Consider the following 18,782-nt stretch of genomic DNA (forward strand, 5'->3'; position numbering starts at 1 on the left):
AATTGAGGCAAATAGAGTTAAGTGATTTACTTGGGGTCACACAACTAGGTCAGATTTGAATTCAGGAATATGAGTCTTTCCTACTCCAACCTAGTATTCTGTGTACTATGGCATCACATAGCTGCTGTCTTTCTCTTTATTCCCTTCAAATATTCTTAAGATCCACAATCCACTGGTTTTCTTGTTGTTCCTGATATCCAATACTCTTATGACCCTGCATTATGCATTTTCATTAGATGTCCTTCATTAGCCCATTACATGGGCTACATAAACAAAAAAATGAAAGATAGTCCCCAATTCCAAGGAGCTTTGGAGAAAAACAATGCATATTTAGGATTTGAGAGGTAAGGAAGGGAGAGAGCATGCTTGAAAGCTTATCCATGGGACATAGGGGAGAGTCCAGTATCTCATTTATACAATGGCTAGACCATAGATTGCATACTGAAGGAAAATGCAAGGAAGTGGTGTGGAAGCCTGGTTTGAAGCAAAATAAGAAGAAAGCTCACTTACTAAAAACTAGGGTGCCCAGGAGTAAAGTCCAAGCTTATGTTTCATCTCTCTGGCCCTCACTTCTTCATCTATTAACGTAGGGGACTGGAAATAGATGGTTTCTGATAAATCTTACACATGCAAATGCTATGACCCTATGACTTCAAATCTTTCTTTTTTTAAAAATAGTTTTCATTTACCAGATATATGCATGGGTAATTTTACAGCACTGACAATTGCCAAACCTTTTGTTACAATTTTTCCCCTCCTTCTCCCCCCCCATGGAAGCTTGACCAATACATGTTAAATATGTTAAAGTATAAATTAAATACAATATATGTATACATGTCCAAACAGTTATTTTGCTGTACAAAAGAATCGGACTTTGAAATAGTGTACAATTAGCCTGTGAAGGAAATATGACTTCAAATCTAATCATTATATCATACTTGCCTTTTGCATATACCTGATTTATAGCTGGGTTATTCTTGATGCTACTTCTAATTGCATATTTTAAAAAATAGAAGTAATAGTACTTTACATTTATCCCTATTAAATATTATCTTGTTAGTTTCCTACTTTTAGTCATTATAATCAAAACTATAACTAGGGTGAGGCAATTGGGACTTTGTATCAGCATGCCAGAATTTTTGAAGACACTGAACGTAGTTTTATCTTTTTAGCAGGAACTGAATTTAGTATCTAATTAGCAATGCTTAGTTAAAATTGAAAGATCCCAGGCTGCTATTCCTTAGCTATTTCTCAAATAGTCCTTGCTCTTCTTGGTAGCAGCCTCCTGTCCCAATTGAATTTATCTTCAAAAGTTGGCTTGAGAATGCTTTTCATGTTACTTGTCCTTGGATATAGTCTGTGGTACTTGATGAAAGCACAAAAATTGCTACTTCCACTTGTGAATCTAGCCTTTTTGGACCCTAATTTTATCATTTATCATGTTTTCTAATATTCTTAGGTTCTTAAAGACTTTATTGGGCATCTATTCATGAAGCTCAATAATTCAATTCAACTAGCTTTTAAGTGGAAGACATTGTACAAAACACACATAAGTATGGTGTAATATATAGTCTCAGAGCCACAAATCCTGGATCTAAGACCTATTTCTGACATGTCCTGGATATGTGACCCTGGTCAAGTCAATTAACATCTCAATTCCCCTTGTTGGCTTTCTAAGACTATATGATAAAGAATAGTCACGGATCTAAATTGTTACTGGGAGTTTTCTTATTGAGTATATCAATTGGTATACTGAAGAAATCACAGGTCCAGACAAAAAAGATTCTGTATAATGCTGGAGATACAATAATGAAAATTCATAAAGTCCTTTACCTCAAGGAATTTGCAATCTGATACAGAGATCTGACATGTACACAAATAATTATGAAAAAGACAAAATATAATCAGCCCAAAAGAGAAATCCTAACAAAGTAGTATACAGAATATGAGGAAGGAAACATCATTTTGAGCTTGGAAAGTAGAAGAAATCAGGGAAAGTTCTATGAAAGAAGTTGGCACTTGAGCTTAGCCTTGAAGAATATGGAAAGGTCACACTGCAGGGATTAGGAGTAGGAGGGAGAAAGATAATTCCCAGAAAATCTAGTCATCTAACTTGACTGGGATGTACTACTTAAATAGGAATAGTGGGAAATAAGTTTGAAAAGATAAGTTGGAGTCATTGTAGAAAGCCTTGAATGCCAGGCTAAGTAGATTGTTTGCATTTTACTTTATAGATCATGAGAATCCTTTGAAGATGATGAACAGAAGAAAGATATGATCATATCTGTCTTAGGAAGATTGTGTTGGCAGCTTTGTGGATTTATTTGTATTTTTTTTGCATTTGTTGTATAGAGGATTTATTGTATAGAAGAAGTAGAACTGGAAGCAAGAGACCAAATAAGGACATTGCAAGAGTAAAATGTTGACTGTGGAGAGAAGATAGATTAAAGAAATGTTTCAGAAATAAAATTGACAGAACTTGGTGAATGATTGACTGTGAAAGGTGAGGGAGAGCAAAAAATCAAAAAAAAAAAAAAAAAAAAAAAAGACTGAGATTTAAGCCTGTGTCACTGAAAGGGTGGTGATGGCCTGATAATAAATTTGGAATTTGAGAGGAGAGTTTGGGGAACAAGGAAACTCTTTCTGTTTTACATATGTTATGCTTGCAATGACAATATGATATCCACGTGGAGAGGGTCAGTAGGCAGCTGGAGATGAGCAGTTGGAACTCATGGAAGAGCCTGGCATTTACTAGAGCATCATCCACATAAAGGTGATCCATGAAGTCATCAGAGTAGATGAGGTTACAAAAGGAAAGAAAAAGGAGAAGGTTAAAGACAGAGTCTTGGGGGACACAAGGCATAGGAGGAAAAGGAGCCAGTAAAAGAGAATACAGAGCATTCTGAGATGTAAGAAATCCTAAAGAGTCACAAAAACTAAATGAGGAGCAAGCACTAAAAATGATGAATATCTTTTTCATCTATGCAAAGGGGACTATGGGTGCAAAACATTGCATATACTATCAGACTTGGATAATGCGTTTGTTGGTAAGTTTTGCTGAACTGCCTTTTAACAAATTTTTTTTCTCTTGTGCTTGCTACAAAGGACAGCTCTCTGTGTAAGGAAGGGGGAGGGATTTGGATTTGGAGAATGAAATGAAGGTTATGTTAAAACAAAAGATAACAATAAAAAACTTTTAAATTGTAAAAAGAAAGAGCTCTAATTCAGCAAAAAGATCCAAGGGGATAAGAACTAAGAAAAGGAATTAATCATTTCTATTATGATCTTGACCTTGCCTGTTAATATAATACCCACAATCCAAAGAGGGGAATATAGTCTCAAATGACTTTTTCTATCTCTTTTTTAGACATCATATTCATTCATCCAACAAACATTAGGAAATTATTATGAAGTTAGCACTGTGCGATGCACTGTGGGAGAACAGAAAAAAGACAGGTGTGATTTCTGCTTCCGGGGAGTTTAGTCTAGAAGTAGAAGTGTATGTACATATGTCACTTCTACTTCTGGAAGGACATATGTGCACACATAATTACAACAGTATGTTTCATGAAGAGTTCACAAGGTACAAAATGCCACAATCCCATATCATGACACAGAGATCAGCAGAGTACAATGAAAAAGCTTTGGATTTAAACTCAGAGGACCTGAGTTAAAATACTGAATATTCCACTTACTAGCTGAGCAATATTGTCATGTAATCGGGAAGGAAAGGAAGGTAAAAAGGAGGGAGAGAGGAAAGAAGGAAGGAAGAAAGAAAGAAAGAGAAAGAGAGAGGGAAAAAAAGAAGGAAGGAAGTAAAGAAGGAAGGAAGTAAGAAGGAAGGAAGGAAAGAAAAGAGGGACAGAGGGATGGAGGGAGGGAGTAAGCATTTACTCAGCACCTACAATATGCCAAGTACTGTGCTAAGTCCTTTGCAAATATTTAATCCTACAAACAACTCTGGGAGATAGGTGTTATTATGATCTCCATTTCCTGATGAGGAAACTGAAATAGACAGAGATTAAGTGACTTGTCCAGGATCACACAATTGATAAATGTCTGTGGCCAGATTTGAACACAGGCTTTCTAACTTTAGGACCAGGACTCTATCCACTCTATGACCTAGCTATCTTAGTGTCCTCATTTATAAACTGAGGGGGATGAACTAGATGATGTCCAAAACCCTTTCCAACTCTAATGCTGTGATGTGATGGTTCCTTGGAACCCTATGAGTCCTAATTAATTGTTATCTCACAGGACAGGTTCTCCTTTCTCCTACTTCCACATTGCACTCTGCCCTTTTATACTTGACTAAACCAAGATTCTGGGTCATAATGGCACATGCCAACCTCTCCAGCAGATGGTCCAGATTGGGTACTATCTCAATAAATACTAATGGGAAACAGTGAGAGAGAGATTATAGAACTCATTACTAATTTTCTTTGTCTGAAATATAAGGTATATGTTGGAGACTGATATGAGATAAATTGGCACTAGATTGTAAAGATGAAAGAGTCTGAATTCCCTCTCCTTCACTAGCACTGAGGAGCTATTGAGGGATTCTGAGGAATAGAAAGACTTCTGCATAAAGAACTGATCTGTGAAAGACTCATTGAAAGAGAAAAGAATGAAACTGGAAATATTATTCAGAAAGCTACTGCAATAGCTTAGGTGAGATATAATGGAATATTATTGTGTAGTAAGAAACTATGATTATAAAGAATTCAAAGAAAAAAAAAACAAGGGAGGGAAATTTTATGAACTAATATAAACTAAAATAAACTGAACCAGCAGAACAATGTACATGAGTACAACAATGTAAATGAAAAACACTAATTTTTTTAAAAAGCTGAATTTTCAGTTACTGTAATAATAATCTGGTCCTAGAAAGAAGATAATGAAGCATATTTCTCTACTCATAGCAGAGAGATGAGAGTCTGTTGGGACAGAATGATGCTTATTCTATCAAAAATGGTCACTTTGTCAATTGTTTTTCCTTAACTGGTTTACTTTGTTAACCAGAGGGTCAACTACTTGCTCTGGTGATATTCAGAAATAGGGATTGGAACTGCTTCTGTAATTTCATTAGTTTAAGGCAGAACTCTGAAAACTCTGGCTTATTATCTTTTTTTTTTTTTTTGGTAAAAAAAAGGAAACTAAAGATTTTTTATATTTTTGAACAAAGTTTTGTTGTATTTCAAAAAAAAAATTCTTTTAAATTATCATAGCTCAGGATTTGGTCCATAGTTGTTGACCCCAATAGGAAACTTCCAGATGTGAATTTCTCTTTATCAGTGCAGACTGACACCTTTAAATCTTTGCCCAGAGAACTGAAAAACTAAGTGCTCTGTCCAAGGTAAAATAAACACTTGAACCCAGATCTCTTTGGCTTTGAAACCAACACTCAAATCACTACACCTCTTAGAAATAACTGATGGTAAAACTGAAGGAAATCATCAGAACTTATTCTGAAAATATTTAATTTTATTTCTTAAATAATAGTCCATGGGAGAGGTAGTAAGGACCTCCATTAGAATGATTACAGTTTTGAATGGAAAGGAAGGGACAGCTGTGAGAGACATTGCAGAGAGAGAATGATGGGACTTGAAGACAGATAGGATGTGGAGTATGAAGAATAGAGAGAGGTCAAAGGTGGCTCAGAGGTTTCGAGCTTGAGTAATTGGGAGAATGGCGGTGCCATCAATCTAAAGAGAGGTCACACAGAGAATAGATTTCGGAGGGGAGATGAGTTCAGCTTCAGATCTGAAAAATGCCTACAAAGAAACCAGCCCAGGTGCAAATGAATATTGGACAAAATGCCTCTGTAAGTTTTAAGAGGACCTGAAATGAATGAATTGGGCTTAGGGGAGGGGACGGGGGCAGAGGGAGGTTGAGGTTCAGAAAGGCAATTAGGAGAGACTTCCTTGAGAAAAAACATTTTAATCAGAGTTTTGGATAAAGCCCAGAGGTTGGCAGAGTGAAATGGGGTGGAGTAGAGAGGAAGTATTTGAAATGAAGGAAGCATTTCCTGACATCAAGGTTAATTTGTCTCTCTGCAACTATCACCCATTGTTTCAAGAGGAATCTAGAGGAGATCTCTGTGACAAAGCACCAAGTTAAATCTTTTTTTTGTTTCCTTCAAATACTGTGTCTAGATCCAAATATCTATGCACACACAGCTATGTTTATCCATATATAGAGAAATAAACATAGTATTTGAAAGATTTAACATAGATGAATTAGAAAGAAATAATATGTGTAGAGAATTATAAAGAAATAATATATGCAAACCTTAAATCACAATGTAAATATTAGCTAATATTCTTATTGCCAGGGTTTTTAGAGAGGAAACATCATACAGTGGAGCCAAGAAGATCTGAGTTCAAATTTCACCCTGGATACATACTAACTGTGACTTTCATAAAATCATTTAAACTTAAAACTACTATAGAAACTTTATGATTCTAAGTTTTAAGTAATGTAGCAACTTACAACAGTAAAGGGACTTTTCACATCTCCTTCTATATCAACTACATAATAAATATTTCTTTATGTTGGGAAATCACAAGTTCTATTCCAATTCTATTAGAAGCTGTTAGGTGGTTGGTGGATAAAAGACTGGGTCAGAAAGACTTAAGTTAAAATCCTGTCCTTAGGTGATTATCATCTGTGTGTCCCTGGTCAAATTATTTAATCTTTCCTCAACTGTAAAACTGTAAAAAGGGGAGGTAATAATAAGTATCTACCTTCTAGATTTGTCATGAAGATCAAGTGAAATAATATTATAAAGTCCTTGGAATAGTACCTGGCACATAATAGGTGTTAATGAATGTTTGTTTCCTGTTTTTATTCGTATTCCTATACAGGGGTGTGTGTGTGTGTGTGTGTGTGTGTGTGTGTGTGTGTGTGTGCAATATATACATTACATATATGCTTTCTATTTGCATTATTATTGAGCAAGACATGTCCCTCCTTTTGACCTCAGTTCCCTAATCTCTAAAATAAGGAGGTTGGCCTGAATGGTCCCTACAGTCCCTTCCAGCTCTAAATCCTACCATTCTAAGAATTGACAGGTAAAGGAAAGGAATCTAACTCCCAGAACAGCTATGGACACAGGTGCTTAAAAAGCCATTTGCAGATATAGCCAGCAAAGTGACCGTGAGAGAGAAATGCCAGGTTGCACGGAGAGAGATTGCAGGCCAAAGGGAAAGATGCTTGAAAAAAGTTCTGAGCAAATGAAAAGCCCGTTTGAGGAAATGGAATTGTTCCTGCCTGTCAGAGTGCCAGGATACCTGGGTGATGGGTGAAGCCACCAGTGACGGGGAGAGACTGAGGGGGAGAGAATGATTTTGTTGTGACAAGCAATACCACATTCAGAGCTCCTGATGAGTTCCCCAGAACCACGGGATGCAGCTTTTAAAGTGATTTGTAATAACACCAGCATCAGGAGGAGGGGCCGTGCATTTATGTATCATCTCATCCCAGCCTCCCCCTGCCAGGCAGTGTCTGGGAGGATATTGCAGGTTTTCAGCAGAGTTGTGCTATATGGAAGAATGTATAAAGAGATATAACTTCATCCTGCAAAAGATTTTCAAATATCATTAGACTTTCCCTACCCTACCCATCTCTTGTCATGATTTTTTTTTAGCTTACAGATTTTCTCAGTGCCTATTTTGGCCTACCCCAAGTTCCCCAATTTTTCCTGGTTTTTCTCTATATAACTGTCCCCTAATCCTCCATTTCCTCTTAGTACCACTGTGCAAGTATATCAACTCCTATGTATCATTTTCTTCTTCTTCACCAATTTGTCCCCTTATTTCTACTCCTTACCTTCCAATTCTTCTTCTCATCTTGGACACTCATTCCAAACCCTTCCCTTGGCAAAACTGCTCCACAACTCCTCCTTCTCCTCTTTAGATCCTTGTCACCATAAACCCAACTTCTCCTCTCGTGATCACTTCCCTTGTTACCCAGCTCCTTTGCTCACATAGTGTAGGGGATTTGGATCAAAACACTTAGGTTCAAATACTGGTTCTATGACTTACTACCTGTATGGATTTAAGGTAAGCCATATTCTTTCTCTGGGTCTTAGTTTCCTCATTTGAAAAATGAGAGACTTCAGGACTTCTAAGATTTGAATTTGTGATACTATATCTATTCCATTATTCCTTTATTTCTTTTTCTTGCCATGACTTTTAGTTCTTCCATCTCTTCTTCCTATTTCTTTTCCCCCTCTCAGCATCACCCACACTGTAAAAAATACTTATACTAGATCTTCATGATGCCAACATATAGTTTAATAGAAAGGGGAAAGAAAGTTCAATCACTCTGAACTTTCTGGGATGGTGTGCCTATGGAGTGCTAAAGAGCAGGAAATTCCTGTTTTTCTCGATGAACTTGACATTGTCACTGAATTGACTTAGTTCAGTTACTTTGATGAATAGATGGGTGGGTGACAGAGAGTTCTATGGAAACTTGAGACAGAAAAAAGAAGAGAGGAACAAGAGGAAAAGATAAGGTGGACAAGGAAGGGGAAGAGGTGCAAAGGAAAGAAAGGAAGAGAGGGAGGAATGATAAACTGAAGAAGGGAAAGAGAGGAAACGTACATTTATAAAGCATCTACTTTGGGCCAGGCACTGTACTAAGTACTTTACAAATATCATCTGATTTGTGGAAATATGTATGCATATGTTTTAACATATATTTATTGGATTACTTGCCATCTAGGGGAAGGGGTGGGAGAAAAGGGAAAAGGAGGGAAAAAATTTAGAATATAAGATTTTGTAAGGGTGAAATGTTGAAAATTATCCATGTATATGTTTTGAAAATTAAAAAAAAGCTTTAATAAAAAAAACCTAATATTATCTGATTAGTGCTATTATTATCTCCATTTAACAGTTGAGGAAATTGAGGCAGATTGAATTTGAATGATTGCTATAAATTAAAATCTGAGACTAAGAATAGAGAAGGGGATGGCAATGTGCTTCAATAGAAATTTCTGCAGTCAGATGTCCTGGGTTTAAATCTAAGTTACCTGTCAAGGCGGAACTCCCATTGATTATCCTAACACTTAAAAGTAATTGTTTTTTCAAATTACCTTGCTACCTATGCATGCTAAATTAAGTGTCATTCACTTTCAAGAGCAGGCAACCCACTGCTCTCTTTTCCCTAAATGATAGGTGGGAGGAGAGGGAGAAGCAGGCAGAGAAAAGAAAAGGGAAGGAAAGGAAGAGAAACAGTGAGTATTCCATTTCTCACCTTAATTTTTATTAGAATTACAACTTGATTTCCTTGAGCATTACGGGATATAAACCAGTGTTTAATTTTTATAACTATATGTTTATACTTATGATTGCATCTGTATTGCCACTCAAAAGATTATAGCATTTTAGATCTGAAAGGAACCAGCCTTCCAATACAGTGACGGAATTGACTGACTTTGAAGTCAGAAAATGTGTGTTTGAGTTCCAGTTTGCCACTTAATATCTGAGTAATTCTGAATGATCATTGAACCTTAATGGGCCTCAGTTTCCAAATCTGTAAAATTGGGGATTTCAACTTAATTCTCTATCAGCTCTAAGTCCTTTGATCTCATCAAACACAGAGAATATTTACTTGGGGAATAAGGGGCAAACCAGGATCCATATGTGTCTATGGATGTGATATCTGCCTTTACGTAAAAATGATTCTGCATTAGATAGAAATATGCATACAAACTTATATTTACAATAATCAATTATTATCAGGAGTTCTTTATGTATTAAATTTCTTTGGAAGCCTCCATTCAAAAAAATAGGGGATATATCATAGGAAAATTCAAATCAAGAGACCCAGATTTTATTTTTGGCCTCTTAGTTCATATTGCTAAGTGATTATTGTCATCTATTGATAAAGGCAGTGTGCTGTAATAGATAGATTTGTACTTAAATTAGGGAAACCCAACTTGAAACTCTGCTTAGATGGGTTGCCAGCTTTATGATCAGGAGCAAGCTATTTAATTTATTGGGTTTCAGTTTGCACATATGTAAAATGAGAACCATAGATTTAGATCTAGATGACCAATGTTGATGGCTGTGACTCTTTTCAACAGCAAGATGATTCAGGTCAGTTCCAAATGGCTTGTGATGGAGAGAGCTAGATACATCCAGAGAGAAAACTGTGGGGAATGACTGTGGATCACAACATAATACTTTTTTCTTTTGTGTTGTTGTTTGCTTTCTTTTTGTTTTCTTTCTGATCTGATTTTTCTTGTGTAGCTTGATAATTGTGAAATATGTATGGAAGAAATGCACATGTTTAACATATATTGGATTACTTGCCATCTAGGGAGGGAGTGGGGGAAAGGAAGGGGAAAAATTTGTACCACAGGATTATGCAAGTGTGAATGCTGAAAACTGTCTATACATATGTATTGAAAATAAAAAGCTTTAATAAATTTGAAAAAAAAAGAGATTTAGATCTAGAAGGGACTTTAGAAAGCAAATCTGTAGGACTTCTTCTAGGTCTAAAGCTATGATTCCATGATCCATGATTCCATGGTGTTCAGAAACCATTCACAAATCCAGCAAACCAACTTTTTCTCCACTGTCCTGATCCAAATAAGTTTCTCTCATGAAAATCAAGAAGTTGGTAGCTCAGTGGTATTTTTGAAAATATACAACATCAGGTATAGTGATTCTCTTCTGTATTCTTTGCTACTTGAGACCTTAAGGTTAATTCTTCAACTTAGGAATTCTGAGCTACAAGTTGTTAAATCAATCAGGGGTCTACACTCAGTCTAAAATCAACATAGTGAAGCCTCAGGCTGCCTAAAATGACTTCTGGACTTCTAGTCTGAAATTGACCAATCACCAAAAAAGAAAGAAAGGGAGGAAAGAGAAGAAAGGGAGGAAAAGGAGGAAGGGAGGAAAAAAAGAAAGAAGGAAGGAAGGAAGGAAAGAAGGAAGAAAGGAAGTAAGGAAGGAAGGAAGGAAGGAAGGAAGGAAGGAAGGAAGGAAGGAAGGAAGGAAGGAAAGAAGGAAGAAAGGAAGTAAGAAAGGGAGGGAGGGAAGGAAGAAAAAAAAAGGAAAGGAGGGAAGGAGAGAGGAGAAGAAGAGAGGCAAAAGAAGAGGAGGAGAGAGGAGGAGAGGAATTTCCTCATCTTTAAAATAATGAGATTGGTCCTACCAGTCTCTCCTCTTCTGACAAGTTCTACATCTGAAATAGCATGATCCTACATTTATGGTATTACGAAAATAGTTCCGGACAGATACAATTGGGCTCTAGATCTAGCTCTGCAATTACCTAGCTATATGATCTTGAGCAAAGCAACCAACCAATAAGCATTTCTTTTTAAAAATTGAATACTATTTCATATTATTTTCTTTTTATTATTTTATTAGCATCTTTATTTCCATTCTATTCCTTATCTCATCCCTCTCCAGAAAAGAAAATGTATGAAGAAAAGGACAAATAAAAGAATCATAAAATTTTATAACATTACATAATATATAATTATATGATAAAAATTTATAACATTTTATTTTATATTTAAAATGTCTCATATTTTATACATTATTCTCTACCCATTAGCTGATAAATGGTTCAGTAGAGTGCTATGCCTGGAGTCAGGAAGACCTGAGTTCAACTTTAGTCTCAGACCTTAATACCTGGGAAAGTCACTTACTCTGAGAAAGCCTCAGTTTCCTCATCTGTAAAATGAGCTGTAGAAGAAAATGGCAAACTACCCTGATATCTTTGCCAAGGAAATCTCAAATGAGGTCACCAAGAATCAAACATGATTGAAAGTATTGAAAGAAAAAAATCTCCTACCCAGGGCCCCCAACTGTTGCAAAGAAGCATAGAGAGGCTTCATCTCATATGTTTTATTAGGAAATAACCTTGGTCATTACAATTTTGAATCATTCTGCTTCAATTATTTATTTATTTATTTTTGTTGTTGTTCTTTCCATTTATTTGTGTTCATTTTCCTTGTTTTTCTTACTTTGCATCAGTTCATATTGTCTTCTCAATATATCTCTCTATACAACATCTTTATTTCTTATAGTACATTCTTATAATCCATTACCTTCATGTGCCACATTCTGGTTAGTCAATCCCCAATTCTTTGCTACCACAAAAAGGGCTACTCTAAGTATGTGAGGGCCTTTGTTTTTGTCATTAACTTCCTTGGGGTTTATGCTTAGCAGTTGAGTTTTTAAGTCAAATGGATGGATATTTTAGTCACTTCACACAAATCCAAATTGCTTTCTGGAATGGTTGTAACCAATTTGCAGCTCCACTAATAATGCATTGTGTATACCCATCTTTCCACAACTCTATTAGCATTGACCATTTTCCATATTTCCATACTTTTTTAGCTTTGATAACTCCTTTGAGGTGAAACTTAGGAATTATTTTGCTCCCACATTTGTTTATTACAAAACAAATGAAATTAAATTAATGAAAAAAAAAACATTCATTAAATACTAACTTGGCAAGACCCAGGAAGTTCTTAGTTTTTATTAATATTTTATATGGCAGAGCTGGAGTTATGGAAGGATTAGAGTTTAGGACAGATGGTAAAACCTAGAAGACCTTAGTATGCACTTATGAACTAGTATGTAAGTAGTCATGGGTCCTGAGCAGGCCAGAGTCAGCAAAGGAGAAATGACAGAAGAAGAGGGAAGGGCAGAAAGATTATTCTTGATGATAATGGTGGCAAATCTTCCCTCATCCCAGCCATCTCAGGATAGGTTCTGGGTAGCATAGGGCCTGAGGACCACATTCTTTGGAGTATTCTTTTTCTTTTCTTTCTTTTCTTTTCTTTTCTTTTCTTTTCTTTTCTTTTCTTTTCTTTTCTTCTTCTTTTCTTTTCTTTTCTTTTCTTTTCTTTTCTTTTCTTTTCTTTTCTTTTCTTTTCTTTTCTTCTTCCTTCCTTCTTCCTTTCCTTCCTTCCTTCCTTCCTTCCTTCCTTCCTTCCCTTCCTTCCTTCCTTCCTTTCCTTTCCTTTCTTTCTTTCTTTCTTTCTTTCTTTCTTTCTTTCTTTCTTTTCTTTCTTCTTCTTTCTTTCTTTCTTTCTTTCTTTCTTTTCTTCCTTCCTTCCTCCTTCTTCCTTTCTTTCTTTCTTTCTCTTTCTTCTTCTTCCTTCCTTTCCTTTCTTTCCTTTCTCTTCTTTCTTTCTATCTTTTCTTCTTTCTTTCTTCTTTCTTTCTTTCTTTCTTTCTTTCTTTCTTTCTTTCTTTCTTTCCTTTTCTTTCTTTCTTTCTTTCTTTCTTTCTTTCTTTTTCTTTCTTTCTCTCTCTCTCTCTTTTTTTTTTTTTTTGGCTGAGGCAATGGAGTTAAGTGACTTGTCCAGGGTCACATGTCTAGGTAGTGTTAAGTGTCCTGATTTGTTTTCTTTTCTTTTCTTTTCTTTTCTTTTCTTTTCTTTTCTTCCTTCCTTCCTTCCTTCCTTCCTTCCTTCCTTCCTTCCTTCCTTCCTTCCTTCCTTCCTTCCTTCCTTTCTTTCTTTCTTTCTTTCTTTCTTTCTTTCTTTCTTTCTTTCTTTCTTTCTTTCTTTCTTTCTTTCTTTCTTTCTTTCTTTCTTTCTTTCTTCCTTCCTTCCTTCCTTCCTTCCTTTCTTTCTTTCTTTCTTTCTTTCTTTCTTTCTTTCTTTCTTTCTTTCTTTCTTTCTTTCTTTCTTTCTTTCTTTCTTTCTTTCTTTCTTTCTTTCTTTCTTTCTTTCTTTCTTTCTTTTCTTTCTTTCTCTCTCTCTCTCTTTTTTTTTTTTTTTTGGCTGAGGCAATTGGAGTTAAGTTGACTTGTCCAGGGTCACATGTCTAGGTAGTGTTAAGTGTCTGATTTGAACTCAGGCCCTCCTGACTTCAGAGCTGGCGCTCTATCCACTGTACCACTTAGCTGCCCCCTGGAATATTCTTTCATATAGTTTTTTAATAATTTATAATTCTTCAATTAAAAATTGGGGGAGTAGCTTTTGATATTATATATTTCTTCATGAAGCACTTATTAAGTACCTTTGTATGTTCTTGGAGAAGAGATCTCAGCAGAACTTCCTACCTAGTTCAAGAAATTCTTTTTACAGCATCCCTAAACAACTGCTGGCTTTGTAGCTGCTTTTTGAATCTTTCCAATGACTGGCATATCACTATTTTTGCAGGAAGCCTGTCCATCATTAAGCTGCATTACTTGCTAGAAAATTCTGCCTAACATCATGCCCTGTCCCCCTAGCCAAAATTTTTTAATCACAGATTCTAGTCTTTCCCTCTGGAGCAACAGGGTATGGAGGTTTTAGTCACTTTACACAAATTCCAAATTGCTTTCCAGAATGGTTGTACCAATTTGCAGCTCTATTCCATCTCCCACAGCACAACCTTCCAATTTTTGAAGGCAGGCATTATATCCTGCCCCCTTAGTCTTTTGTACCCCCACTTCCCAGACTAGTTATCTTCCTCTGTACCCTAAGGTCTGGTAATGGCCCTCTTAAATCTGAATGTGATTGTCTGGATGTCATCTGATCAGGCACTGCCTTCATTTTCTCATCTATAAAATAAGCAGGTTGGATTAGATAGTTTCTAAAGGATATCCCTACTCTAATGTTTGATGGTTATAGACAGTCCCCACCAGAGAGCCCAACCCTCTCCAATCTGTCCCCTCTCCTGATCTCCCCCTCCCTGCTCTCCTTTCCTCATCACGATTCTGGTCCCCAGCCGATCAGGCACATATGTTGATGCAGCTCCAGTGAGAAGAGCAGCAGATGCAGAGATGGCCGAGAAGTGGCCTCCTGTGCGGGGAGTGAGGGATTTTGAATCGGAAAAAGAGTGGGAATAGAGAGGGAAGTATAGAGGAAGGAAAAACGTGATGAGGAACTGCCTCCTGCTGTCTTGGGAGTTTTCAGAGAAGTCTGGCCTCATCCAGGATTCCCTTAGGAACAGGTAGAAAACATGCTTCCTAATTACTTGTTAATTAGAAACATTTCAAACCATTTGACAGTTGCTCCTCCTTTCTATGGCTGGGAGGAATTTGATGCTGTCGTAAATGACTTAGGATCATAGAATATGCAGAGTCAGAACTAAGAAGGACCTTGGTTAGATAGAATGTAAGAACAAATAATGCAGAATGTCAGAGCTTGAAAGGATCTTAGAATATAATAATAGGCAGTATTTATATAATCAGTCTACAAGCATTTAATGAAATGCCTTTTTTTTTTTTTTTGCCGGGCATTGTGTTAAGCAGTGGGGATTCAAAGAGGGATAAAAATAATCCCTGCCTTCAAGGAACTCACATTTTAATGGAGGAGACAGTATGAAGGAATGAATGAATGAATTTCTTAAGTACTTACTTACTCTGTGTCAGGCACTGTGCTTTAAGGTGTTGTTGTTATTCAGTTGTGTCTCACTCGTTGTGACCCCATTTGGGCCTTTCTTGGTGGACATACTGTAGTGATTTGGCTTTCGGTTCTCCAGTTCATTTTACTGATTAAATAGAATTAAGGGACTTGTCTAGGGTCACACAGATAGTAAGTATCTGAGATTGGATTTGAACTCAGGAAGATGAGACTTCCTGACTCAAAGCCACTATCCACTATGTCACTTAATTGCCTATAGTTTCCTTTATAGTCCTGTGTATTTTATTTTATTCAGTTAAAAACATTCTGAGAAAAGGTCCATACACTTCACCAAATTGCCAACATGGTCCCTAATACAAAAAAGCCTGGACTGTACTTCTACCAGATATGAAGAGGAATCTGGGATCTAAACAGTGTGATTAAGTTATTTATACATCTTAGTGACACAGTAAGAATTAGAATCTGTGTCTTGTAATTTTTTTAAAGAATACTTTCCACCAGACTCCACTGTTTGCCTTCAGGACCCTCAGTGATTCCCACATTTTTTTGCATGGGGGAAAAAGAAAACAAATGGGAAAGTTTCTTGCAAAAATAATTGGGGAGAGGGCTTTCTAAGGAAGAGGTTAACCATTTCAGGTGGATGAAAGTTAAAATCTTTGATCAAATTTGGTTGTTTGGGTTAAAAAATGGCATTTTCTATAGTATTATTTCCTAGAAGAGATTACTCCCTAAGCAGAAAATAGGAAAGATGAAGCCAGGGGGAATTATTCTGGCCTGATCAACCCAAACTACAATCATATAAAGTTCAACCTTCTGCTTCCAGCCCCAGTGATGCTCGCACTGTTCCAAAAGGAATCTTAATGTTGATTAGGAAGTTACAAATGCCTTCTCCATAAGATTAGGAATCCCTTAAGGCAGGGACAATGTCTCCTTCATCAGACTAGTAAGTAGCTCTCTTAAAGCTGAGGTTGGCTGCATTGAGGCAATTCTTAATTATTGATTCTTCCATTTGTGGATTGTCCAAATCTCATCACTTTCTTCTTGCTTCCTTCTACTGCCTAATCTTTGGCTACTTTCCACCAATAAATCCTTTGACCAGATAGGGATAAGGCAAGGGAATAAAAGCAGAGGTCCCAAGCTCATTGGAGCCCCTAGTCAGCCATTTTGGTGGGAAGTTTGTAAGATAGAGAAAGCTTTTGGGAAGGATTCTTCATATCTTTGGCTTTCTATTATCCATGCAATTGGTGTCCCTACACCATTCTCATGGAAATGGAAAGCAGATTCATTATTAAGAGGTATTGGGGCAACATGAAGGTGAAAAGATTCTGGGTTGGATAGAAGAAAATTAATTCCTCAGAATATATTCATCATTCAGCATCAGAACCATAATATCCTAAGGCATGAGCCTAGAGAGATCATCCAATCTACCCCTCAAATTCAGGGGAAAATAAAGTTTTCAATATCCCTAAACCAAAGAGAATCAATCATTCCTATGAATATATCCGATCAAGTTAAAATCTGGATAGTCTTTCTCTGTAACCTCTGTTTGTGGCTAATATTATTTATCATTGATTTGAGTGCAGCTTCTCAAGCAACTAAGTGACACAATGATTAGAGTATTTGATATGGAAGACACGAATTTGGGGCCTGCCTCAGATGCTAACCAGCTATATGACCCTGAAGAAGTAATTTATCCTTATATTAGCACCTACTTTACGGTGTTGTTGTGAGGATCAAATGAGGTAACATATGGAAAGCACTTTGGGAACTTCAAATATTAGTTAAGTATATCAATGCTAGTTATTGTTATTTTTGTTGATACCAATATTATTATTATTGTTATAATTATATATAGTATACTCTAAACCCCTCATTGTCAATTTCCTTGTCTGTAAAATAATCTAGAGAAAGAAATGGCAAATTATTATAGGATCTCTGCCAAGAAAACCCCAAATAATGTCATGAAGAGTTAGACATATCTAAAAAACAACTAAATAACAACAGAAAAAAAAAAAACCCTCATGTTATAGCATATTCTATCATTCTATATCCTGTATAAATTTTAGGACTTTAAAAGTGATTCCTCCTAGTATTCTCTTTTCCAAGCTGAATATTCTCATTTTCTGCAGGTACAATACTACACAGGAAGGAGAGGTGGAAGAGTCATACCATAATCATGGCAGTCTTTGCCCTTGGGCTTTTTCTCTTTGGCTTTGTCCAGCAATAACGACCTTCTTTCTCTGGGTGAGTGGTCTGTTTCTACTCTTTGCTCCTGGTTTTCCTTCCCTGTTTCATTCTATTTCTCTAAGTCCTCCCCTTCAGACCATCATCTAGGTCCACTAAGCATTCTGAGGTCCTCTGGGCTTCCTTACCCAGTAATTGTGCAAGAAAGATGGAGATAGCCTGTCATCTATTTCTGGGACTCTGTCAGCTCAAATGGAGCAGTACCTCCCAAAGTGCCTTTTCAAGGCACAATAGATTGGTGCCTCTTGGTTCTTGGGGCTCCCTGAAGACCCTAGAAGTCTCAGTTCCAGTGCAGGATCTAATTGTGGTTAGATCAAACCAGGATGGCCTCTGTAAAGAAAAACACCCCCCTTCTCCAATTTATGTATGTATTCGAGTTAAAATTATGTGAGTATTCAAGTCATGCTGCTGCATGCTGGTTTGGTCATACATTTTAAAAAGTAGGTTACTCTAGGATGAGAATGTTAAGATGGGTTTTAGAGATGCTTGTTTTGGTAATGAGCCAGTATTGCTTGAAAAGTGATGGAATGTGATGTAAATAACTAAAAGGGGGAGGGGTCCAGGGCAAGGTGTGTCTTCTGGTGAAGGGAAAGAAAAGGGGTCTATTATACAGCATACTAGCCAAGTTTGCAAAGCATTTTACATGTTATCTCACTTGATCCTCACAATAACCTTAGTAAGTAGGTGGTAGAAACTATTATTATCCTCATTGTACACATGAAGACACTTAGGGTGAATGATTTAATGATTTGACAAATGATCTTATGCTCTCTGCAAAAAAAAAAAATTAGTTTTAGTGTTGAAAGAGACTTTAGAGATTAACTAATTTTCACTCCTTACTCTATAGAGGAGGAAACTGAGATAGGGAATTTTGAGGAAAAATTTCCAGTATAGGAAATGAAATTTATTACTAAAAGTGAAGTGGTAGATATAGGCTGATCTAGGATAGAGATATGAGAATTTAAGGAAGGACTTTGAATGTCCAGAGAGAAGTCAGGTTAAGAGTGAGTATAGCAAAAATGAGGATTTCTTTCAGGCAGAGAAAGGCTAGGGAAGGAAGATGTTTGAAAAATGGCACCTGGCACAAATCAGAGGAACTCTCATTTTGGAAGATTGAGGCTCAGGTGCCTTTGGGGAGAGCAATTTCTACATAAATCTTAGCACAAAAGAACAGGGCATCTCCTGGGGCCGTAATAAAAAGCAAAGCGTCTTG

General features: G+C 36.6%; 1 protein-coding gene across 1 annotated transcript in view; it reads left to right on the top strand.

Moving 5' to 3' along the window:
- Positions 1 to 18,782, top strand: part of LRFN2 (leucine rich repeat and fibronectin type III domain containing 2) — a 318,934-nt gene that overhangs the window by 184,630 nt on the left and 115,522 nt on the right. The window contains 1 exon segment of the mRNA XM_074311007.1: positions 17,455 to 17,569. The gene's annotated coding sequence lies outside the window, so the exon portion shown is untranslated.

Source organism: Sminthopsis crassicaudata, chromosome 4, assembly GCF_048593235.1.
Source record: "Sminthopsis crassicaudata isolate SCR6 chromosome 4, ASM4859323v1, whole genome shotgun sequence".
In the NCBI taxonomy this organism is placed as follows: domain Eukaryota; kingdom Metazoa; phylum Chordata; class Mammalia; order Dasyuromorphia; family Dasyuridae; genus Sminthopsis; species Sminthopsis crassicaudata.